At 43.2% G+C, this 25,680-nt stretch overlaps 1 protein-coding gene across 4 annotated transcripts in view; it reads left to right on the forward strand.

The window, feature by feature from the left end:
* The window catches only part of ADAMTSL1 (ADAMTS like 1), a 1,467,826-nt gene that overhangs the window by 200,227 nt on the left and 1,241,919 nt on the right, over positions 1–25,680 (forward strand). The gene's annotated exons all lie outside the window — the stretch shown is intronic.

The following is a 25,680-nucleotide window of genomic DNA, read 5'->3' on the forward strand; positions in this document are numbered from 1 at the left end:
TTCTGGTCCTCCTTGTTACATCTGACCTCCAGTCTCGAACCTGACCACGCTCCCCTTCTGTCTGTGGGCACGCCGGACTTCCATCCTTCCAGGAGACCCTGCAAGGCCCACCTAAGTCCAAGCGGCCCGGGTCCCTACGGGCTCCTCCCGGGGAGACCTCGGGCTTCCAGTGGTGAGGCTCATCCTAGCCTCTGTCTCCTCCAGTACTCCACCCCCCTGGGGGCAGTTGCTTCCTGGTCCCTACCAGAGAGCGGTTCTCCACTGCTCCAGGACAAGGGTCCACCCCCGAGTGCAACAGTTACCAACCTTATCTTCTAATAACGAGCCAGAAAGTCACAGAAATTCATAAGTAAATGAATTGCAATTACATTATAATACATCTCCCATACCTAAACAGCATTAACTACCAGTACTGATACAGCAACAACCCTATCTATGAAAAAAAAAATCCAAGCTGCTATAGATCCTTACACAGAACCTATACTCTAGCAGAATATCTGTCCTTGGTCACACATACAGAACTTAGACAGATCCTCACCAAATATGGATTGGAGACCAAAAGTATAAATAGAAACATGCAGACAAAAATTGAACTGAAAACCACAAGCCAGACTCTGTAGGTAGTGCAACAATGCAAAAACAGAAACATTACAATTCCTCATAAAACATTAAACAATAAAATCATCAAATATAAAATCAATAGTAGTAAATCCATACTAATAAAAAGAACAAATATTTCAAAAGTTGAGGAATAGAGTAACATCCAATAATCAAAAACTCATACAAAAAAAATGTAAAACACCAATAAAATATTTCAAAATAGCAGATACATCAAACACCCAGTAAATAAAACTAATAAGGATAAAAAAAATTCCCCTGTTCTCCATACCCAGGAACATTTGCTTTCCAGGTGACTTAAGACTATTATGGATTGGCAGGGGGTTTGTTCACAAACCTTCTTTTCTCATTCATATACATACATGTTCACTCATTGCACATACCACACACACACACACACACACATGTTTTCTCTCACTTGCGCAAATGCTTAATCATACACACATGTTCAGTCATTCACACACACACATTCTGTCTTGCATATATTGTTTTACTTAAACACACACATGCTCACTCACACACAGTTTCTCTTCACACGCATGTGCTCTCTCACTTGCTCACTCTTCCCCTCCACCCAAACATAAGTGAAGCAGCAGCCGCTGCTTCCTTCAGCTCCCACAGCTCATGGGACTCTTCGTTTTCCTTTGGGCCGCAGAGCTGATGCTGCACTACCTCTTGCTGCTGACTGCCGGATGCTCCTCCTGCTCCTTAAGCAGATTTGGTGAAGGCTTGGTGCCTCTGTTGCTGCTCTTCCTCCTTCTTCTGATGATGGCATGGCCTTTCCTTCCTGCGTGCAAGTCCATGCCACACCACCTCCTCTTCTGGGTCACATGGGCAGGAGAAAGGAGATGCCATGCCAACACCTAGTGCTTTGACTGGCCCTGTTGCCAGGTGCTACCCAGGCTGTCAGCATTTTCAAGTTCGGGTGGAGGAGGGGGAAGGAAGAAAAGCCTGGCCACTAGGGTCCAGGAAACACGGTATGCTGCTGATGGAGTATCGTGACATACCTCTCTGTGGTTTGTAACACATTAGTGTTTTGCGACACATAGATTGAGAACCGCTACAGTAAAGCATTGGTTTAAACTTTGCATGGATAGTTAAACATACCAAGTTTATTAACGCTAATTGTATGGCTAAAGCTCTTGAAGTAAGGTAATAGGCGAAGGTCCAACCATCGCAAATGAAAGGCCAATGAAGAAAGGAAGCCGGCTCTTGGCTGTAAACCTGAACTCATTATATCCCCGAACAATCTTTGCAGGCAACTTTTCTCATTCTCTGATCGGTGGTCCTGTTCCACTATAAATCGGCTTTACACTCCTGCTCGATTGTACTTATACCGGTCTACAAGAATGAAGCCATTTCTTGTTTAGTTTGCCTTAGAATTTCTGTTTTGGGGATTTCATGCTCAAACTACCATTTCCCTCTCTCTATTTTGAGTATTCAGCTTTCTGCTGGCTCCCTCCCGATGCAGACTTTTTGAAACATGGCCTGTGTTCGGGGGGGAGGGCGTAAAACTTCTGATATGTATATTTTTGTTTGGATGCTGACAACCGGAATGTTTTGCATGCTCAGCATACAAATAAAACTTTGAACTTTTTGGACATTAGTTGAACTTTCCATGTCCTTCTTTTCTTTATTAGTCTAAAGCTCTTGAAGCCTAATAAAGTCACACAAATGAAGAAATACTAATTGAAAGTACGGTAATCATTTTTCCTTGATTTAAGCATTTGGCAATAACCTTTTATTATAGGTGAAGTTAGAATGATTAATGATATCATTCTTTTCAGATGTTATATAGTCCTTAATGTATAAATATGATGCACAAACTATTTTATTTAGATTTGTAATTATTTACTTGTGACTGTGATGGCAAGGCAAAATATTGGCTGAAGTTAGCTTCTGTACGAATGAATAACATTCTTTCAAAACTATAGTGCGTTTCCCTTACCCAAAAAGGGGTGTGCAAACAAGTTTCTTTCCAATGCGCATACTAACATAAGACGCATCCGTGGAATCTGATCAAGCTACCAGTCTGTTCTCTCCACATGCTCCCATGATTCAAAATGTCCAATGAACATGATGTAGTGTAAAAAGTTGTTATCCATATGTAGGGCGATAATAAATACAAAACAAACAAAATGTCCCTTATCGGCAACGTCCAGATCTTGTGGACATCAGTCCACTTGGGGCTTCAGGATAACCCTAATAAATATGAATGGTTTTGCATACATTTTGAAGCAATGTGCATGCACATCTATCTTATGCATATTCTTTGGAGGTAACTTGAAATATAAAAACATGAAGGCAGGTAAAGACTAGTTTTAGAGCTTCCTCCTAAGGGATTTCTACACTGGTAGGATGGTGAAGAAAATTAAATTCCCAGTTTACAATACCTTTGATCAGATGTCATGGCTATTAAAGTCTCACACTCTGTTGGTTCTTTTTGCTCCTTGTTGTACCTGAAAGGTATCCTCCAACTTTCTTCCCTGAGTGTTGGATATCTGTAGAAGATCCACACTGGTTGGGTGCCACTCTTTTCTTTCACTCCTTCCTTCAGCTCTCTCTTCCTTGACATTGGACTAGAATATATGTACCCTGTTCAGCCATGTCTGAAGTTACAGCAATATTCTATTAAAACATGGGTCATGGAGTCTTAGTAGGTTGTGATACCATTTTAAAGGATTGAGTTTAGCGTTGTCTTGAATGGTCACTTGCTGCCAGTTTGTTGGTTCATTTCAGAGGTATCACAACTTATCGAGTCTCTTCTTTTCTTCAAGTCTCATACAGCTACTGGAAATCACATACATTGAAAAAATTCATGAAAATTTACAAGTATCTACAGATTTATTGTGCTAAAGTGGAAAGCAATAGAACTTTGTAAAGAAGGAAACATAAGCAGAACAGAATTTTGCTGGAGTTTGATTCTAGAGTTGTGTTTTCTTTAGTTGCCTGCATTCTTTGTTTATAGAGCAATAGTGTTTTCGTAAATAGTTTCTTTGATCTTTAAGGGTAGAACAAGTTTAGGTGTTGACCTCTGCAGATGTTGGGAAACCTTGGTTAGAAATTTTAAGTTCAGGTGATAATTAACTAATGCTGAAAAGAGTAAATATGAGGGATAATTAGAATTAAAAAAAGATTGTTGGTACTGCATTTGGAAATCTTAAGAGTATTAAAAGCACTTCTATTTCTGGCAAGGAATTTTTCAGCAATAAATAATGTCTTGAGCTAATAACTTTCCATGGTGCTTGTTTCTAAACTGTTTGAACATTCAGTTCAGGCAGTGCACAGTGGTTGGAGTCGGTCCCATTGTTATGAAAACCCTACTATGAAAACTTCATTACTCATTCAGTGGCTGGTATGTGGTAAGAAGCGATACAGCCAACACTTAGTCTTGCTTTGCCTTTGACATGCCTCGGCGTTGGAAGCGCTACTCAGGGAAAGATAATATAATAACGGCATCAACAAGAAAGAGAAAACAAAGACCTACACAGAAATGGTAGCATGGAATTCCATTACAGAACATCAGATCCAGACTAGGGGGATTGTATCCAGCCATCCTCAACAATTAGGAGCTGTAACTCTTGAAAAATGAGGTAGATCATGATCAACTGGGTCCCACTCTGTTCAAGGATAAATCACAACTTTGTTTACTTTATTCAAGTTCAGTTTGATTAGTTAATGGCAGGAATTCATCTCTGTAGCACTCCCTATCTTCTGTTAAATCATGAGTGACACTACAGGAACGGATGGAAAGTTGATGCTGCTGTATTATTATATGTTTGTGTAAGTGTGTTTGCTAGAGTGTAGAGGGCATCCTTCTGTGGAAAGCAAAGTATTGTGCTTGGCTTCTCCTGCACAATTTTGCTTTTGGGTCAGTATTGTTTCCCTACTTCTTTGGGCTTCTAGCTCAGTCAGAACCTGATTCTACCCCCTCCCCCGCCCCCAACTAAGCCCAGCCACTGCAGATAAAGTCCTTGATGGGGGGGGTGGCCACAAATCTCATATCTGAAGCCAGCCCGGTGTTTCAGATGCAGCACTGCACGCTGCCATGCGGAAGACCTGGATTTAATCCTGGTCTGGCTAAGGCAAGGGATGCCCTCATCCAGCCATAAGATGTTGCCGTTTAGCGATGGCTGAGTATCCTTCCTCCCCAGGGGCTGTGAGTGACCACTAACTCTGCAGCATCACCAACCCTGGAAGCTGGAGTCTGACCAAGAGTCAAACTCAGTTTCTCAACATGTGTGCACAGCAGTTTCCACTGAGCTGATCAGCAGTACCATCTTTTTAAATCCACACAATATCATATATTTTCAGAATAGCAATGAATTTAAAGAAGTCTTCAGGATCCACATGTTTTGAAATTAAATATGAAATGATTTATTTTTCTGCTCTTGCCATCCATCTCATGATTGCACTGAATGAGCCATACTCAGTTAATTGTGGGTACATATTTGACCTCTTTAATGACACTCTTTGGCTAGGTAAGGCAAGTTATTTTCCACTGGAACCTAAATGTACCAACTTCTTGTCTCCTTGATCTTCAGTTCCAGAACTTAAACCTTAAGAGGTCAATATTGAAAAGCCATTTAAATAGATAAGTTATCTGTCTAAATGGCAAGTTTTGGTATATTCAGTCCTTTATCCAGCTGGATTTTAGTCTTTGTCAGTCTAAAATCTAGCTGGATTAAAAAGAGGTGAACCGGGGCTAACTTTAGACCTGCTATCGTGCAGGTAGGGGTCCCAGTTCTTGAAGTAATCTTCACTTTGAATATTCTTCTAACTCTACTAGGATCCATTACTCCGACTGAAAGGAACATTTTCACAACTTGTGTCCTGCAACCCACTCAGCCATCCCTGGCCCACAGCTATCCTTGTGGTAATGTGGGTCTGCTGCTTCCTTCAAGGGTTTATACGGGTTTAAGGAAAACTCCACCGACCTGCTGGCTAGATACAGCTATTCTCTGTGTGGGGTCTTCAGTTACTAGACATGTGAATTGCCCTTAAACATGGCTATGCTCTATGCTGTTTTTGCTGATGTTTTCTTTATGGGAAACTTATTGTGCAAATAAACCATGGGCGGGAGTGGGGGTTATATTTGCTATAGCACAATGTGTGTCCTCCTGTGTAAAGAAGCTAAAGGGTTCAGCAGTGTAATATTTATTTAAAGGGCAAATACTGCCTTTGCTCATTTTTTATTCCTATTTTCCATTTCTTAGGTAAGCCTGCTGTTTTGCCTCCAGATTGATTTAGGTGTCTAACTCCAGTTTGCAAAGGATTTAGATGCCTAACCTTGGGAGCTGGGTGCCTAAATCTATCCTTTTGAAAATTGGCTCGGGCTGTGCACCTATGTTTAGGGACCCAGGTTTACTAGGCTCCTAAATTTAGGTGCCCAAAAAGTGGATGGCACGAGGAGGGTGAAGTTAGGGAGGGGAAAATAAGTTGGGCAATTAACACTGATTTTCAGCAATAGGCGTCTAACTTAGGCCTGGATTCTCTAAGGTCGCAGACCTTAGAGAATCCGGCGGTAACGGGGGGCGGGGGGCGAAGTGGGGGGCAGGCCTGCGAAAGCCGACAGCCATCGCACCACTGTGGTGTGCTGGCTGCTGTAGTTATTCGGTGCGAAACTGGCAGCGATAAGGGTCCTTACCTTTCGCCGTCAGTGATGTCTTTGCGACGACGGCCCCGGTGCCGTCCCAACTCCTCCTCTTCCGGGGGCCGACTCCGCCCTAATTTAGGTATCGCACGCGAAAAGGGACTTTTCACTTGCGATCCCTTTAGAGAATGACCCTCTTAGGGACCTATTTAACAACCTGCAATGACAAACGTTCATTAAAGACCATGTTATTGTGTGATTATGTAAAAAAAGAGACAAAAGACAACATAGCAATATGGTGGAATGGAGGAAGAAATAAGAGCATAAGAAATTAAGAACTGGATATACTTATCCAGTTAACTTTAAGATAGCCGGGTATATTCAGCAGCACTTCCGTGCCAGTGACTATCCCGGTTGAGTTGTCTGGATAGGTGTTTTCAGCTAACATAACTAGCCACTCCATGGCTGAATATCAGCCCCCAAAAATATAATAAATACCGTGATTGATCACACCAAGGCCCAGCATCCTTTTCCTGACAGTTACGTCCAATTCATAAGAACCCAGCATTTCCCCAAAAAAGTAGATGTATTTCATGTCTCTCACGCCCAGGGATAGTGATCGCTCCCTCTGGTCTGCTTGGCTAATAATCTTCTTATAGTGAAGCATCAGGCAATCTGTCATTAGCAATCCTGATAATGCTGTTGCTTTAGTTGCGTTTTATTCCAAAAAGCATAGTATCACATGACTCTTCTGCATGCTCTCTGCTCAACACTTTAATACAAGAATTTTTGCTGCTTATGTCAAAATATGTTTTAAAAAAATTGTTTTTACCATATTTGTTGGCTCAGTAGCCATTATACAAAATCAATTATTTGAAAACAAATTTAATAAACCAATAGGAACTATTACATTTTCAAGGAACACTAAGTAAATGCATTTGTACCATGCATGCAGGTGCAATAACCATCTTATAAATACTTCTGATTTTGCAGCAATTTGGAAAACTTTCAGGAACCATTACCTGATTTTTTTTTTTTTTTTTTGTTTTAAGCATTGCTCTGGGTTTGGAATATGAGCATGGAACAGTCTATATCCGGCCGATCTATGGTTGATTCATAGTCTGTTTTTCACAGTAGTCAGTGACATCATAAAGATACCATTAGAATTGCAGTTAAACCTAAACTGCTTGAAACATTTGCATCAGTCAAATTTACAGTAAGATATTTCTAATCAAAATACTGTTAATATGTGGCATAGCCAGGTATGCAGTCCTGGGGGTTGAGGTTAGGGTAGCAATGGGAACATATGCACAAGGATTTAATTTGCTCCACCACAATTTCTTTTTACCTCATCGGCCTGCTCTGCAGAGAGTTTCCCTTTGAAAATTAGCTTGCAGGTCTGTGGATAAAAAGCACCTACTGAACCTGCAAGCTCTCCATAGACTCTGAAAATTGTTGCTATAATGGTTACCTATTAGATAAAAACTTGAGGCTTGATTCAGCCACATTCTTGACTTTTACAAAATTTGTGATCAAAACATACTTGGTGGGTTTGGCTAATAAAAATAATAGCATCCTATTCTGAGGAAAAACCAGGCCCAGTGCTATCAGGTGTGCAAACTGTGCAATTGCACAATGTGGAACACCCAGGGGGTGATGGCAGCAGAAGAAAGAGGTCCAGCTCAGTCTGCTGGTGGCTGAAACAGACAGATGGAAGAGGCCCAGTGCTTGAAGACAAAAGAGAGAGGCCCAGTGCAAGGCTGCCAGCAGAAGGCCCCACATGAGTGAAATAGGTGTTTGAGAAGACTCTGTGTGTGTGCGCGCGCAAGAGAGAATGTATGTGAGAGAACGTGTGAATGAAGCAGTGAATGTGTGAGAGAAGGAGCGTGTGAGTGAACGTATGTGTGAGTGAACGTATGTGTGAGTGAACGTATGTGTGAGTGAACGTATGTGTGAGTGAACGTATGTGTGAGAGAACGTATGTGTGAGTGAACGTATGTGTGAGTGAACGTATGTGTGAGAGAATGAATGTGTGTTTTATAGAGTGTGGGTATAAAAGAGAGATCGTTTTTGAAAATCTTTCCCCCCACTTCACTAATCCACAATAATCTCAGGCTGAAGCGGTGACTGGAAATAAAAAGGTTCTCAGATATGGAAGGGGGAATTTGTTTATCTTTATTAGTTTTAATTATTGGGTGTTATTGATGTCTTTTTTTTTTTTTAATGTTTTATTGGTTTTTGGGAAATTAATACAAATTTTTATGAGTTTTTAATTGGATTTTATTTTATTTATTTAAAGGTGAATTTTAAAAGCCTGATGCATGCATTGATTAGGGGAAGTGTGAATATGTCGGGCTTGTGTGTGCCAAGCAGATTTTAAAAGCCACCTGGATACATGCATAAATGCTGCAGCGCACACATCTCCAACATTTTCAGAAAGGGGCGGGCACGGGTGTGGTCTGGGCTGGGCATGAGCGTTTTGGGGTGTGAAGCTGAGATATGTGCGTAAATTCTCGCTCCAGCATGTACCGATGCCCCCTGCCGCGTAACTTTACTTCTACTATGGATGACGTGTGAGTTATAAAATAAAGATAAATAGATCGGCGGGGTTTTAAGGGTCAAAGATAACTGGGGAAGTGAAGGTTATTAAACCAGTGGGGTTTAGAAGACCTATATCTTATCTGGGTGAACTGGGGACAAAGTGGTTAAACTGGAAATTACGTTGGCATACGTCCCTTTTAAAATCCCTTGATTTATGTGATAGAAGCAGCATTTGCATGCACCCACTTAAAATTAGGGGCACACATGCACGTGGCCAGGCTATTTTATAACATGCGCACATATATACGCACGTTACAAAATAGCAGTGTCCCCGGACATGGGCCGATGAATACGTGCACATATGCGCCCGTGCATCGGTTTGAAAGTTACCCTCCCTGTGTATTTAGCTCATGCCTTTTCATTGTAGCTCAAGGCGAGATATATTCAGTTACAGTAGGTATTTTCCCTGGATGTTCTATTTGTCAGCTGTTTTGATTGATGTTTTCTATTTCTTGATTTTATTTGACATGTAGCGACCCCTTGAGTCTCCCCCAGATGGCCCTAGCTCCCATCCATTGGGTTAGACAGCAGCAGAGGGGCATACCGTTCTAAAAACTCACACAGCAATGAGATTTGTACAATGTTCTCTCAACCTAGCTTGATGGACTCTCTACGTGGGTAACATCAAGCTAGGTAGAGAGAACACTGTACAAATCTCATTGTTGTGTGAGTTTCCTCACTCCGAAGGACATCAAATCTTCGCAAGAGTGCATTGTTCTGTTCTTACGTCTCACTCTGCATGTAAAAGTGGCCCCTATCCCCTACACTGCTACCTAAACCTCACCTTGAGTTACTAGGTGGGCCTCCTATAGTAACATAAATAGCTAAATACTACAAGAGCCTTGTAGATAGTTTCTCTCTTTTTTTTTTCTCTCTCTCCCTCTCTTTCTATGAAATGAGCACTTTGCAGGTAGGAAAATGCATTTATTGTGGTATTAGTGCAAAAAGTTAATGTACTTTGCAGTAATACCTATGCTAAGATAACACACATTGCAATAAATAGACTATGACCATAAAACACACCCCCTCTTCCTATCACATGCAATATTTTGCTAAATTTAGCCCTTAGTTTGTTTTCTGAGAAAGTAAGGAGTGTTAGGTGTGCTTTCCCAGGTTGAAGGCCCCAGCCTAGATCAGGTAGGGGAGAGGCACTACCTTGTCAGCTCCTTGTATAGGGCCAGCAGGGAACTGGGAGAGAGTAAGATGTTTGCCCTTTTATTGAGTTTAAGTATTTTTCTATTTGAAGACCTGTGCCTTTCTGGCAGGCTATTTTCCCCTGCCCAGAAGATCAGGTGGGAGCTATATAATTCTTCACCCCATTTTAGAGCAACCATCTAGGTGAAGAGTGGAGATTGTTTTTCTAAATCTATATTTTTTGTCTGTCTGAATTGGGAAGGAAGACATTTTCTGCCCTTTCCCATATCCTAGAGCTGGAACTGAATTGTTTCCAGTATCAGGCCTTTCCTCAAGGAAGTTCTGCACTCGTGAATGAAGAGAAGATCAAGGGAGAGAAGACGATGACATTTGGAGACCCCCCACGAAGTTTCTACCCCAGGGACATAGGACAGTTGTCAGGTTGGAGATCAGGAGTACCCGTGGATCTCAGGTACTATGGGGAAAGGGGATACATCCACAGCTAGGACACCCCAGCCAACTTGGGACAATCATAATTCCACCCTATAGAGGATAAACCAATTCCAAGACCCTATACTAAGGGACACATCCACAGAGGTAGAGACACTTTAAATCTGTACTCCCATATGGCTGAAGAACCTGGATGTAATTGGGCACTTCATTATTTATTCATCTTAATTCTTTTCAATCAATCACAATAAATTTTATTTTGAACATCTATCCAGTGAGTCCAGCCTGGTTTGTCAGTGTACCTGTTCCAAAGAGCCATAATAACACACAAAGAGAGGATTCTACCCCAGCCTTGGGACTTGAAGAATATTCTTCCCCCAAGAGACGAGAACCCACATCACAAGGCAGCAAGATTTAGTGACTGTGACATTGGGACTCTGTCCTGGGATTTTTATGATCCTGCTAGGATTCAGCCCATACAGTGACTTGGGATTACAGATGTTTTATGAGGAATGGTGATGTTTGGCTTTTTATTCATTGTTGCACTGCATACAGAGTTTGGTTTGTTGTAGTTTCCTGTTCAGCTTTTCTCTGCACATTTCTATTGATATTTTATTTCTTTATTCTGTATTTGGTGAGGGTCTGTCTGTGTTCTGCATGTATGAGCCCTGAGATGTGAAAATGAAAAACTTCTAGAAGTACCCTCTATTAGAGTAGCATGGTTTGGTGTATCCAGGGAGAGGATTTTTTTCAGTTGCGGCACCAGCAATTTGGAATTCACTACCTGAGCAGTTCGGTTTAACATTTAAAATAGCATTTGAAGGCACTTAAAAGCAGAAAATACCACAGTTTCTTTAGTTTTCTTGACAGGCTAGTATTTTTCTTCTTTGATTACTTATTTTATATACTGTACATTGTGTTTGTTAACATGTATGTATAACTATGTGTTTATAAATGTGTATGTTTCACTGAAATCCGCTTCAAACTATTGGATGCAGGTGGACTGGAAAATGGTTTTAAATAAATAAATACCCTGAGATGTCTGCTTGGAGCGTGTGATCAGTACCCTATAAATGTCCTGTTTCACGGACTTCATTGCTCAGGATGTTTGTATCTTCATTTTTCAAAAAGATCATGAAAACAAAGTCGGTCTCCTTTGCAAATGAATCCACCCCAAGCCCCCACCCTTATAGTGTCAGTCCACGTGCTGGATTGAGAGCCATGGGATTTGCCTTCAGCCCTCAGTTACTTCTGATAAAGCGTTGGGCGCCAGTAAATGCTGCCTTCACTAGTCATGGTTTATAATGATATAACATTTTATGCCTTACTGCACATCGATTATAAAAATGATACAACGGCGTTACTAAGCTACATTACAAAAGGAGGTCGAGGTGTACAAAGCATGTTCAGTAGACTTTTCAAAAAGAAACTTCTTCTTTCAGTGCGATGAGACCGCTCCTTGACGTATGAAAGGAGGTAGGAGTTACCCTTTCTGGAGGCTTGCAATGTGTAGGGAGAGAGAGAGAGAGCCTGTGTGAATGTTTTCAGTATCAAGTAGGCAAGATTTATAATGCCAGTGTTCTCCTAGTCCTCCCTCTCCTCCCACGTCAGTACTGAGTTTGAAATTCCTCGCACCTTCCAGAGCATCACACACCTATATTGTGAGCTTTGAGAGACAGGGTAGGTCTTTTAAGTAATCTTGCACCCTGATGGATTACAGCAAGTACAAACAAACAAAAAAAAACAAAACCCAAAAACAAACAACTATATAAAATGAACATTTTCACCTCTTACCCAATAATTCATTCTTATTTTCTTATCTGATGTGCCAGAACTGTGAGTAGGAGGGAAACTTTCTAACCTTGTGAGGTCATTCAGGTCTGCAGCACAACACTACTTGTTGGGAAGGAACAGATAAAAGAGTAGCAGTTTTCTTAAAGGTTAAAACCCAAACTGCTTTATAATTTATTGCGGGGAGTGACACATTTACTGTATAATGTCATTACAGCAATGGCTCCTGATGATGCAATAAACAGGCCGTGGCTATGTTTTGTATGACCCACGGAGAGAGAGAGATTGCATTATTGTTTTAAGGGTGATGAGAAGGGGGGCGGGGGCGCTAGATCCCACAGTCCTTATCTCTGCCAAGTTGTGCACTACATATGGAACATTTGCAATTTGCGTTATTTATTTGAATGGAGTTGTTGCCTGTAAATTATTGGATAGGGCGGTGACCTATTGGGATTGGGTGGGGGGGGGGGAGAGAGAGAGGAAGGATTCAAGCTTTTTGGCAGCCTAAGCAGGAAGCAGCGAAGTGGAAACTTGTCACTTTTCCAGGTCTGCACATGTGCTGTACTCTCACAATAAATGTTGCATTCAGTGCACATACAGTAACCCACTGTGCATGATGCATGTGTTTTCGCAGTGACTGAGGTTGAACTGTTACATTGTTTCTCATAGGAAGGATGGAACTTGTGAGTTTTGGGTTTTTTTTTTTTTTAAATATTGATACTTGATTGGTAAACCAAATTAGGGGTAACCAAAAGTAGGCCAGCCTGTGGTTCAGTCATATTGCCATTAGCTGTGGTACAGGGGCTATGTTCAGGACTCTTGCTCCTAGGAATGGGCTGGTTAAATGCACCACAGAGGTGATGCACATGGGCCTTGGTGGGAAGAAGAAAATCCTCGCACTGTTTGGAAAGTTTGGGGGCAGTATTTCTCAGTCGGCGAGTTGCGGCATACTGGCATACCATGGCTGAAGTGCAGGCAAGAGAAGCCCAATAAAAAAACAAATAAAAAATGTGAGGCATTTTTTCTTTCTTTCCTGGCCTGCGGGATGTCCTCCCACCAGTGGGGTAGGGAGAAGGCCGGAGAGCATCGCTTATCTTCTGCTGCTGCTGCTTTACCCTCTGCTGGCTTTCCTGTGCAAATGAAACTGCCCAGGCTCTGCAGTCTTGCGAGGGATGGCGGGAGAAGGAAGGGGTGGGGGGGAGAGAAGGAAAGAGAGGAGAAGTTGGGGATGATAGGAGGGTAGAGGAAGAAGTAAGGGAAGAAGGTGTTGATGCTAGGGGAGAGGGAAGAGAAGGTGATTATGATGCTGGGGGGGGGGGGGGGTTTGAGGGAGAGGGAAGGGAGGAGAGGGTCTTGGAGTTGGGGAAGAGGAAAGGGATTATGATGATGAAGCCAAGGTGTGGGGGAGAAGGAAGGGAAGAGAAGGTAATGATGATAATGCTGATGGGGGAGGTGGAGGGAGAGTGAAGGGAGGAGACGATGATGATGACGCCAGAGGGTGGAGGTAGAGGGGAGGGAAAAGGTGATGACTATATTGATGCTGGGAGGGGGGTCAGTGGAGGAGGAAGGGAGAAGACAGTGATGATACCAGAGTGTTGGTGGAAGAGAGAAGGGAGGAGAAGGTGGTGATGTTGATGCTGTTGGTGGGAGGAGAAGGGAATGATCATGCCAAAGGATGGAGGGAGAGGGAAGGAAGGACAATGATAGGGGGAGGAGGTGGAGGGAAAGGGAAGATGATGATGCCTGGGGGATGGAGGGAGAGGGAAGAGAAGTGATGATGCCAGGGGGTGTGATGGAAAGGAAGGTGATGCCATGGAGGAGAGGGGAGGGGGGGGAAGGGAGAGTGATGATGCCATGGGGCGGGGGAGGGACGAGAAGATGATGGGGAAGGTGGTGGTAGGTCACGAAGTCAACCCTGTGCTAGGTGTGCAATGACACAAAAAAAGGTTGGGCGTCTTGATTTGTTTTGATATTTAGCCTGGGAGGCTTCCTTTCCATTCATCTTGTCTTGAAGCTCCTGATATGACTGAAAAGTGCACTGTGGCAGAGCAGGGTAAGCTGCCAGAGCAGGGTAAGAGGAGAAAATTGTATGAACAACCCTTCAAACTGACACATCTTCACTATCTTAGTCCTGTATCTCCAGCCTCTCATTCCCTCAGAGAAGAGAGCATAGTTTTTTTTATGTACAGGGGGCTTGATAGAGACCTCTGTGCTTATTTCCGCACCTCGACATCCTGCGTAACTGCAAGCTGTTCTTCTGCTGCCCTGAATCAGCTGTAGACAGGGCCGGATTGAGGCCCAACTGAGGTCGCAGCCCAACAACGATGCCCCCTAGACTCTTCTATTGCTTAACTGACAAGATATTAAGACTCAGTAAGTACTGAAAGTGAAATAAGAGATTCAAAATTCAGTTTTCTTCCAGGCTATCTCATAGGCCAGACCCCACAACTATATTAAATATAAACTTTTTTCTAAAATATTATGTTTTTTAACATTAATTAGTAGTAAGCATAAGCAATATAAGCAAATTATTTACTTATTACTTGGGGGGGAGTGCCAAATTTTCCTCACTCTGTGGTGTCCCCTTTTCCTTGGAGCCCCATATAGGTGCTTATTTTGCTGAATGGTTAATCCTGGGCTGGCTGTAGATAACCCCTTGACTACTCCCTAGATGGCTCCTACAAGGAAGAGTGCTTTGGAGAAGAAGGCCAGATCCCACTCACTTACTCTGACACTGTTCTGTGCAGCGGTGAATCATCACACGCCTCTGCCGTCTTGTCATCTGCATGGGAGATTTATGTTAGATTTGTTGATCACATTACAGTACAGAATGTGACGAGGTCAATAAATCCATCCTTCCCTACACTCTCATCAATACTGAGGGCAGCTGACCAGGAATTGACAAACACCTGCATGGCCTCTGCTTTTTAGCAGAAGTACTGCACCAAGTCTGCTTTTTATTTCTGAAAACAGCCTCTGGGAGATTATTTTCCTGGATTAGAAAAGAATAAGTGAAGAAATAAATAGTTTTGAGCTCCATCCTGTAGCTGGCCGTGGGATTGCTAATCCCCTTATGAAAATATTACCGGTCAACATTACTTGGCAAATCAGACCCCTGTTTCTATCAGCAGATGAATGACTCCCCCACCCCTTATAGAAATTAAACTGAGCAAGGTGCTAAACCAGGGGAAAAAATACGTTGGAACCCGAGTTCAAAGCACAATTGGGAAAAAAAAACAAAAACCGGGGTGTGAAGCGTCTCCTACTATTGTGCTCAGACAGTAAACGCACATGAATCAATTGAGAAATACGAGTGTGTGAGCACAGTTATTAATCTTTCACGGTGACCCTATGTTGAGACTCGTACTGTTTTTTTTTTTGTTTGTTTTCTTTTTAAATTATTAATTTAGTTAGCACAGGTTTTCTTGAAAAATGTCAGGACTTGGAGGCTGGGCAGTCACTGAAGCACCAGGCAGGGACAGTAGCATGCTGGCAGGGATTGGTTACATAGGTACAGGGAGTATTATCAAAGGTGTCTTTGACAGAAAGCTTCATCCAGATGAGGGGCCTTATTCAAAAAGGACTCTTTCCAACTCTGCACCTATGGAAATAAAATCTTTATTGAATACGGTCCAGAATGTTTAAAACAATGTCTTACTATCCGGCTCTGCTGATTTCAATTGCATTTAGGGGGATAATTTCAGCACAGGCTGCATAAATTTGGCAGGCTGTCATGCGCCTGAGTTAAACAATTTTCAAAGCAAACTTACACATGTAAATTCACTGTGAAATTTATCCAAGCCAAACGACACACGGCCTGCTATTTGGCGTGCCCAGTTTTGCTGAGAAAATGTGCACGCAGCCATACATTGACTCTCTGCACATTGGTTTGCATTTCCCCTCTAAAGTTCCAAATTCAAGCCCTACTGCTTACCCTCTTATACTTGTGTTCTGTATTGGTCTCAAGAATATTTAAATTCTGTTATGGTTTTGCTTGACCTTACTTCTTCTGGTAGGATATTCCAGTCACCTACCACCCTCTTAGTAAAGAAATATTTCTATTTCTTCCAAATCTTCCTCCCAGTGACTTCATGTCATGACCCCTTGTCCTTCCTTGAATTGCCTTTTCGACAGAACATTTTGCCTTCCTGTAATTTACTGATGCCTGTCAAATATTTGAAAATCTCTGCCATATCCCCCTTTCTCTTCTTTCCTCTGAGTACATTGTAAGTGTCTTGGGCATCACTTTCTAGAGTTTGTATTGCAAGCCTTGTGTAATTTTAAGAACATAAGAAAATGCCATACTGGGTCAGACCAAGGGTCCATCAAGCCCAGCATCCTGTTTCCAACAGTGGCCAATCCAGACCATAAGAACCTGGCAAGTACCCAAAAATTAAGCCTATTCCATGTTACCATTGCTAATGGCAGTGGCTATTCTCTAAGGGGCGGATTTTCAGAGCCCTGCTCGCGTAAATCCGCCCAAAACCGGGCGGATTTACGCGAGCAGGGCCCTGCGCGCCGGGAAGCCTATTTTACATAGGCCTCCCGGCGCGCGCAGAGCCCCGGGACTCGCGTAAGTCCCGAGGTTCGCCGAGGGGGGCGTGTCGGGGGCATGTCGGGGGGCGGGCCCGGCCGTCGCGGCGTTTCGGGGGCGTGTCGGCAGCGTTTTGGGGGCGGGTACGGGGGCGTGGCTACGGCCCGGGGTGGTCCGGGGCGTGGCCACGCCCTCCGTACCCGCCCCCAGGTCGCGGCCCGGCGCGCAGGAGGCCCGCTCGCGCGTGGGGATTTACTTCTCCCTCCGGGAGGCGTAAATCCCCGGAGAAAGGTAAGGGGGGGGGTGTAGACAGGGCCGGGGGGGTGGGTTAGGTAGAGGAAGGGAGGGGAAGGTGAGGGGAGGGCGTTAGAGGATTCCCTCCAAGGCCGCTCCGATTTCGGAGCGGCCTTGGAGGGAACAGGGGTAGGCTGCGCGGCTCGGCGCGCGCCGGCTATACAAAATCGATAGCCTTGCGCGCGCCGATCCAGGTTTTTAGCAGATACGCGCGGCTCCGCGCGTATCTACTAAAATCCAGCGTACTTTTGTTTGCGCCTGGAGCGCAAACAAAAGTAGGCTATTCGCGCGCCTTTTAAAATCCGCCCCTAAGTGAACTTAATAGCAGGTAAGGGTCTTCTCCTCCAAGAACTTATCCAATCCTCTTTTAAACACAGCTATACTAACTGCACTAACCACATCCTCTGGCAACAAATTCCAGAGTTTAATTGTGTGTTGAGTAAAAAAGAACTTTCTTCGATTAATTTTAAATGTGCCCCATGCTAACTTCATGGAGTGCCCCCTAGTCTTTCTATTATCCGAAAGAGTAAATAACTGATTTACATCTACCCGTTCTAGACCTCTCATGATTTTAAACATCTCTATCATATCCCCCCTCAGCCGTCTCTTCTCCAAGCTGAAAAGTCGTAACCTCTTCAGTCTTTCCTCATAGGGGAGCTGTTCCATTCCCCTTATCATGTTGGTAGCCCTTCTCTGTACCTTCTCCATCGCAATTATATGTTTTTTGAGATGTTGCGACCAGAATTGTACACAGTATTCAAGGTGCGGTCTCACCATGGAGCAATACAGAGGCATTATAATATTTTCCGTTTTATTCACCATTCCCTTTCTAATAATTCCCAACATTCTGTTTGCTTTTTTGACTGTTGCAGCACACTGAACCGACGATTTCAATGTGTTATCCACTATGACGCCTAGATCTCTTTCTTGGGTTGTAGCACCTAATATGGAACCCAACATTGTGTAATTATAGCATGGGTTATTTTTCCCTATATGCATCACCTTGCACTTATCCACATTAAATTTCATCTGCCATTTGGATGCCCAATTTTCCAGTCTCACAAGGTCTTCCTGTAATTTATCACAATCTGCTTGTGATTTAACTACTCTGAAAAATTTTGTGTCATCTGCAAATTTGATTATCTCACTCGTATTTCTTTCCAGATCATTTATAAATATATTGAAAAGTAAGGGTCCCAATACAGATCTCTGAGGCATTCCACTGTCCACTCCCTTCCACTGAGAAAATTGTCCTTTTAATCCTACTCTCTGTTTCCTGTCTTTTAGCCTGTTTGCAATCCATGAAAGGACATCGCCACCTATCCCATGCCTTTTTACTTTTTCTAGAAGCCTCTCATGAGGAACTTTGTCAAACGCCTTTTGAAAGTCCAAGTATACTACATCTACCGGTTCACCTTTATCCACATGTTTATTAACTCCTTCAAAAACGTGAAGCAGATTTGTGAGGCAAGACTTGCCTTGGGTAAAGCCATGCTGACTTTGTTCCATTAAACCATGCCTTTCTATATGTTCTGTGATTTTGATGTTTAGAACACTTTCCACTATTTTTCCTGGCACTGAAGTCAGGCTAACTGGTCTGTAGTTTCCCGGATCACCCCTGGAGCCCTTTTTAAATATTGGGGTTACATTTGCTATCCTCCAGTCTTCAGATATAATGGATGATTTTAATGATAGGTTACAAATTTTTACTAATAGGTCTGAAATTTCATTTTTTAGTTCCTTCAGAACTCTGGGGTGTATACCATCCGATCCAAGTGATTTACTACTCTTCAGTTTGTCAATCAGGTCTACCACATCTTCTAGGTTCACTGTGATTTGATTCAGTCCATCTGAATCATTACCCATGAAAACCTTCTCCATTACGGGTACCTCCCCAACATCCTCTTCAGTAAACACCGAAGCAAAGGAATCATTTAATTTTTCCGCGATGGCCTTATCTTCTTATTTTAGTAGCTTTTCTCTCAGTATCATTGGTAGCCTCCTTCCTCTCAGAATCAATACAATCTTACGGCCTTCAGAACTTTGCTCTCACTAGTGACACATACATGAGCAAAACCATGGCCTTGTTGCTACTGACGATACCTCTACTTATGTAACTGCTAGCTTTCCAAGTTGTTTTTATTATGCTGACTGACTTCCATCAGAGATGATTACATCTAGTTTCTGGTGTATTGTCAGTCTCCAGTTCATGGCCTTCTAACATATGTCAAATAAGAGCGCATGGTTTTACACCTTCGAGCATTGCAGCTTGTTTTGCAAAGCTGTGACCATTTCCCTTTCATATTTTTCTCAAGTTTCTCAGCAGTGTTGGTAATAAAGATATTGAAAAGAACGGTCCTAGCACCAAGCCCTAGTATATCCCACTGGTCCCTTTAACATGTCCTGCTGTTAAATCAGTTCTTCACTGCGTTGACAACTTCGGTGCTGCTCCTATACAGTCCAGCCTTCATACAAGTTTTCTGTGCCAAACGTTTTCTAAGACCTTATTGAAGTCCAGGGAGGCAACATCTCTACTGCATCTTCCTGATCCACTATTTTTGTTACATCATGAAAGAATCCAATCTGATTTGTCTCTTGGGAGCTTCCCTTTGTGGAACCATGTTTTCCAGTGTACTGTTATCTACTTGTTTCGTTAGCATTATTTTCTTAGCTTTGCTCACAGTTAAGGAGTCTGATGTAATAAAGAGCTGCACTGTTCTACCTGCAGCTGTGCCTGAAGCAGCATGACTGGGTGTGCAATTTGTGCATTTGCACGGAGCGACACACCTGGGAGAGCGGTGGCAGCAGAAGAGGCAGTGGAGCCGCCGGTGGAGCTCAACCCACCATTTCCACTTTTAGCTGAACGTGTACGCACAGTTTTCTGGCTCATGCCCCCCCCCCCCCCTTCGCAGAAAGGCTGGCGGAAGTGCTGAAGAAAGAGTAGTCTGCAGGGCTGTGGTGGAGCTAATCCCACCACGGCTTGAAGTTAAGGGAGAAGGAGGCTTGCAGGGTCATGGTGGAGCTCATTCCACCACGACCCGAAGTGAAGAGGTCAGAGGGGGCTGTGGTGGAGCTCATTTCACCATGGCTGGGAGAAAGGAAGCCACACGTGTGTGTGTGTGTGTGTGTGTGAGAGAGAAAGAGAGAACCTGTATGCATTTGTCTGTGTGAGAGCTTGAGTGTGAGTCTGTGTCAGAGCTTGTGTTCATGTGTGTGTGTCTGTGTCAGAGCTTGAGTATATATGTGACAGAGTTTGTGTTCATGTGTATGAGTATGTGTCTATGTGAGAGCTTTATGTGTGTCAGAGCTTGTGTGCATGTGTATGTTTTTGTGACTTGTGTGAGAGCTTGAGTTACATATGTATGTAATGTCTGTGTGAGAGCTTGAGTGTATGTCTGTGTCAGAGCTTGTGTTCATGTGTGTATGTCTGTGTGAGAGCCTGCGTGCAAGTGCCTGTATGCGTATGTGCGCGTGTGTGTGTGTGCCTGTGAGAGCCTATGAATCACATATAGGTTCTCACAGGCATGCTCACACTAAAACATAATGGGCCGGATTTTAAGACGTACGCGCAACCCAGCGCGCACAAATGTACGCCCGATTTTATAACATGCGCGAGCAGCCACGAGTATGTTATAAAATCCGGGGTCGGCATGCGCAAGGGGGTGCACAATAGTGCACCTTGCGAGCGCCGAGCCCTTGGGGAGCCCTGCTGGCTTTTCCCGTTCCCTCCAAGGCCGCTCTGAAATTGGAGCGGCCTCGGGGGGAACTTTCCTTCCACCCCCCCTAACCTTTATTTTATAAGTTGCGCCTGCCTCCAGACAGGTGTAGGTTGAGGCCGACAGCTGGCCTGCAATCCCGGGCACAGCGGCATATGGTGTTTGATTTACATATCACATCGGTTTACATATAACTTAATGGTGCAGGAAGTCAAGCATTTCCTTTTGTTTAGTACATGGAACGATTATAAACAGTAACATGACATTATAACAGTAACATGATTAAAAATAATAGTAGTAATAAAATAGTAGTAGTATTAAACAAAAAGTGATAACATAGGTAGTAATAAACAAGGCTAGTATTTGGTATAGGGTGTATTAGAATTAGTAGCATTAGTGATATTATGCATGGATCATGTAGCATAGTAGATTACTGGTAGGTAGTTGAAGGTGTTTTCCCTGACTGCAGGGGTTAGGGCCTGGCTTGGGGTTCATTTGTGTTTGTAGTAGGGAAGGCTTTGCGGAATAGCCATGTCTTAAGATTTTTCTTGAAAGATTGGGTGGATGGATCTGTTCTTAGGTCTTGAGGATTTTGTTCCATAGGGTGGGACCAGCAATTGATAGTGTTTGTTCCTTTGTTGATATCCATTGGGTGGCTTTTGGTGACTGTGTTTGTAGCAGGCCAGAGTTTGAGGAGTGCAAAGTCCGTGTGGAAGTGTGGAGTTGAAGGGGGGTAGTTAGCCAGTTGGTTTTGCCATTGTAGAGAATTTTGTGGATGATGGTTAGAGTCTTGTATTCATTGAGGGATGGGTAACCAGTGTAGGTCTTTGAGAATGGGTGTGATGTGGTCTGATCTTTTGGTGTTTGTGAGAGCTCTGGCTGCGGCGTTTTGGAGTAGTTGGATAGGTTTAAGAGTGGAGGCTGGGAGACCAAGTAGAAGGGCATTGCAGTAGTCGAGTTTGGAAAAGAGGAGAGCCTGTAGGACTGTTCGAAATTCTTGTGGGATTAGCAGTGGCTTGAGTTTTCTTAGGATTTGAAGTTTATGGAATCCGTCTTTCAGCAGGTTGTTGTATGGGAGGTTTACTATATTGTAATGGTAATTCTGTTTATTCATGGCTTTCTGAGGGCCAAGCCCATACCCAGCACACATTACGAAAAATGTTATTCCATAGGAGTTCCAAATGTCTTTTTATGCAGGATTTTCTGGTTGGCACCACAGCAGTGCATGTAAATATAATATGCATGTTGTAAGTGATATTTTTCCACAGAAGGCTTTACTTTTTTTTATATAACTGTTTTTTTTATTGGTTTGCATAAACATACACAATAACAATATACTGTACTACAAGCACAAAAGTTGGACCAGCGTGCAAAGCATACAATCAATAAACCATATTTGACTTAGATTTCGTGTGTTCAAGTCCATCATTGCAGCCTACATACTATCAACCATTCAAAGCTACTTCTCGCCAGTTCCAGTATGGATCCCAGATCTGCTTATAAGTATCCATTCTGTTCTGGAGCATATAGGTTAATCTCTCCAATACCGCTATCTCTGTGAGTTTGGACTCCCAACAGCTTCGAGAGGGAGTAGTTTTCCATTGGAACATAAGAACATAAGAAATTGCCATGCTGGGTCAGACCGAGGGTCCATCAAGCCCAGCATCCTATTTCCAACAGAGGCCAAACCAGGCCACAAGAACCTGGCAATTACCCAAACACTAAGAAGATCCCATGCTATTGATGCAAGAACTTATCCAAACCGTTTTTGAACCCAGCTACACCTACTGCACTAACCATCCTCTGGCAACAAATTCCAGAGCTTTATTGTGCAGTTGTTAGATGAGTGGCATGCAACAAATGTCCAACAAATTTCCGATGCCCTCTCATTTTCCATTTGTTGCCCCAGATTCCCAGCAAATACAGAGAGGCATTGATTAATGGTTGGCTACAAATTTTAGAAATACAATCGGTAACCGTAAGCCAACATTTCTGTACTTTGATACAATCCCACCACATATGAAGGTATGATCCCTTCTCCCACACCCCCTCCAACATAGTGGACTAGTGTTACTGAAGTGAGCATACAGGGGTGCAATAGTTTATACAATACCTCATACCTTTCATTACAAATAGAGATTATTCTTAGCAGCTTTCCAGATGGCTTTCCAATCCCTAGCCTCTAACTGAATCCCCAAATCCATATTCCATTATCTGAGAATCTGATTGTACAATACTGAGATGAGATGCTGGGGCCAAACTTTACAACTGAACACACCCTCCACCCCTTCAGAGTCATCCACTGCATCATAATTCAATGAGTGTTTTGAAATATCTTTTCTTAGGTGAAAATAAAGGCCCTCATTAAATCTGTAAAGGACTTAAGGTTATCTCTTGCAATTAATTGTCCCAAGAAACTAAGGCCTTTCCTTTCCCATTTTTCTACATCTGGGGAGAATGTATGTTTAGAAAGGTCTAGATTCTGGGACAAGGGAAAAGTGTAGGAGTATTGTGCATCTAGTATCATAATCTTTGACTTAATAGATCTCCAAACTCGTATGGTATGAGCTATGATAGGATGTCCCCACACACATTGTCTATACGTGATAGGTGCAGGCGATAAATGCAGTAGGGCACCCAGGTTACATCCTCTTGCCCCACCTAATTCCATAGAAAGCCAGCCCTCTGGTGGATCCATTCCTAACCAAACTCTCAGACAAGCTAATCGACAAGACCAATAATACCAAAAGAAGTTGGGTAATTTAAGACGCCCCCTCTCCCAAAATGAACCATAGCATCATATTTAAGTTGTGGAGGTTTGCCTTTCCATATGAAATTGGAAATCTCACCCCGGAAATTCTATACAGCTTGCAGAGGTACATTGCACGGTAAATGCGTGAATGGATACAACAACCGCGATAAGACTGCCATCTTGACCAGGTTTACCCTCCCAAAGAGAAATCGGCAGAGAGGCCCACTTCCTCAGATCCGCCTTTATAGCCTGAAATATTACACTATAATTAGTTTTATATATCTGCGCATAAACCTTTGGGATACATATGCCCAAATATTTGAACCCATCCTTGGTTTCCCAAAAGCCATCCAGTGCCTAAGGGCGCTGTCTGTTTGGGCCTACCAGCAAATAGTCGGATTTAGAGTAGTTGATCATATAACCTGCCACCTGATAAAAATGTTCTAAAAGGTCCAACAGTGCCGGTAGGGATTTAGACAAATTGGTGAGAAATAAAAGTGCATCATCTGTGTATAAAGATATTTTATGACTGATATTATAAAAGTGAACCCTTCAGTATCAGTAGATTGTCTGCTAGCCTGAGCTAGGGGTTCAATAACCAAGTCAAATAGCAAAGGGGACATAGGGCATCTCTGTCTCGTCCCCCTCCCTATGGAAAAAGAATCAGATAGTACCCCATTAGAAACTATCCTAGCCTTGGGATTGGTGAAAACGCTTTGATCCATGTTGTAAAGCCACCTGGGAAATCAAAGCTTCTCAGCACTGTGAACAGATATGACCAGGATACATGGTCAGAGGCCTTATCGGCATGCATAGATATAATAGCCCTAGCAGTCTTTTTAGAAGAGGTAAGATGTAAAATATTAAACAAACAGGTGTTGTTGGTCGACAACCATCCCTTAATAAACCCAGTTTGGTCGTGGTGTTCTAACCTTACCATTAAGTCTTCCAATCTAAACTGCAGTACTTTTACCAAGAGCTTGATATCGGTATTAATAAGAGAAATACGATGGTAAGAAGCACAATCTAACGGGTCCTTAGATGCTTTGCAGATTAACACTAGTAATGCTTCTGTCAGATTCCCTACTCAGGCTCCCAGGCACATAAATATATTTATTTTTATATTCTGCTTTTTGCACTATTTTTCATGCCGGGGTCTCCGCTGCTACTTTCTGCTCAAGGCGAAAATAGAAGGCCCCCGTGTGCCGCGAAAGGTGCGCCGGGCCTTCATCTTCGCTGCGAACGGCGCAGGTCCCGCAGCATGCCGGTGAGAGACAATGTGTGTCGGGGAGGGGAGGGTGGGAGAGAGCAGGAGGGTGTGAGAGAGAGCATGGGGGGGGGGGAGATGCCGGTGAGAGAGAATGTGTGTGTGAGAGAGGGGGGGGTGACAGAGAGCATGGTTGGTGAGAGGGGGATGGGGAGGGTGTGAGAGAGAGAGCATGAGAGGTAAGAGAGGTTGGGTGGGGGGATGCTTGAGTGTGGGTTTCAGAGAGAGGGAGCCTATATGAGGGGAGGGGGATGCCGGTGAGAGAGAATGTGTGTATGAGAGAGGAGAGGGGGTGTGAGGGAGTGCGAGAGACAGCTTGGTTGGTAAGAGGGGGAGTACGGGGGATGCTTGAGTGTGGGTTTCAGAGAGGGAGCCTATATGAGGGGATGTGTGTGTGTGTGTGCGAGAGAGTGAGGGAGCCTGTATGAGGGTGTGTGTATGTGGAAGGGACACTCACAGTGAATTTCTAGGGAAATTCTGCTCAAAATATTTAAAATTCTGCAACTTTAAGTAATAACTTTTTTCTTTAATAATTTAAAATGTAATTACTTAAGAGCATATGTGCCAATAGAAAGGCTTGCCGCCCGAGCATAGAACGGGTACAGTTGCTAGTTCATTCAATAAGGGGGTCAGCTCATCCAGAAAAGCCTTATAGAATTCAACTGGATAGCTGTCAGGTCCGGGACTCTTCCCCCGCATGAGAGCCTTAATAGCCCTCTCTACCTCCATTGTAGTAATATCTGCCAATAAACAATGTATCTTATCCTCTGAAAGTTTTGGAAGCTGTAAGACCTCTAAAAAGGATGTGACAACATGTTCAGCTGGTTTCTTGATAAAAGTTTGAAAAATGTTCTGCAAACAGAGTATTGATCGCCAGGGGCAATTGTTGTACATTCCACTGACCATCAGGAACCCCTTATATAACAGAAA

This window comes from Rhinatrema bivittatum, chromosome 1 (assembly GCF_901001135.1).
Source record: "Rhinatrema bivittatum chromosome 1, aRhiBiv1.1, whole genome shotgun sequence".
In the NCBI taxonomy this organism is placed as follows: domain Eukaryota; kingdom Metazoa; phylum Chordata; class Amphibia; order Gymnophiona; family Rhinatrematidae; genus Rhinatrema; species Rhinatrema bivittatum.